A 435-nucleotide genomic window follows, 5' to 3' on the forward strand; every position below is an offset into this window, starting at 1 on the left:
TATTTGCTATGCAGATGGCCAACAACAACTCTCACATTCGAGGTTATCACTTCACGATGTCCCCGATGGGACGATGGACTAGTGACAGACACATATATACATACACAGGCCTCTGCGTTTTGTCGTTGCACATGGTGTGCAACGGGTCATCGATGATGATCCCTCAACCCGACACCTACATTGACACTTCCTTCACCTTGCCGCCAAAGAGGCCGACATCTCCAGGGGTTGGACTTCGATACCCGCTAGTCAGGAGTGATGGCGCTGTTTCCTCCCACGGTTATAGGACATGGTCAGATTGTTTGGGTGCTCCGTCATCCAGTAGAGCCAAGAGGAGCAGTGGTCTTGGAGGAGGTCCCCGTAGGAAGGCTCCGATGTTGAGAATGTCATCCCCTCCGAATTATGCTGCTGGGTTATGGCATAATGAAGTGGAGG

The sequence above is a fragment of the Lupinus angustifolius genome, chromosome LG01 (genome assembly GCF_001865875.1).
Source record: "Lupinus angustifolius cultivar Tanjil chromosome LG01, LupAngTanjil_v1.0, whole genome shotgun sequence".
NCBI classification, from domain to species: Eukaryota; Viridiplantae; Streptophyta; class Magnoliopsida; order Fabales; family Fabaceae; genus Lupinus; species Lupinus angustifolius.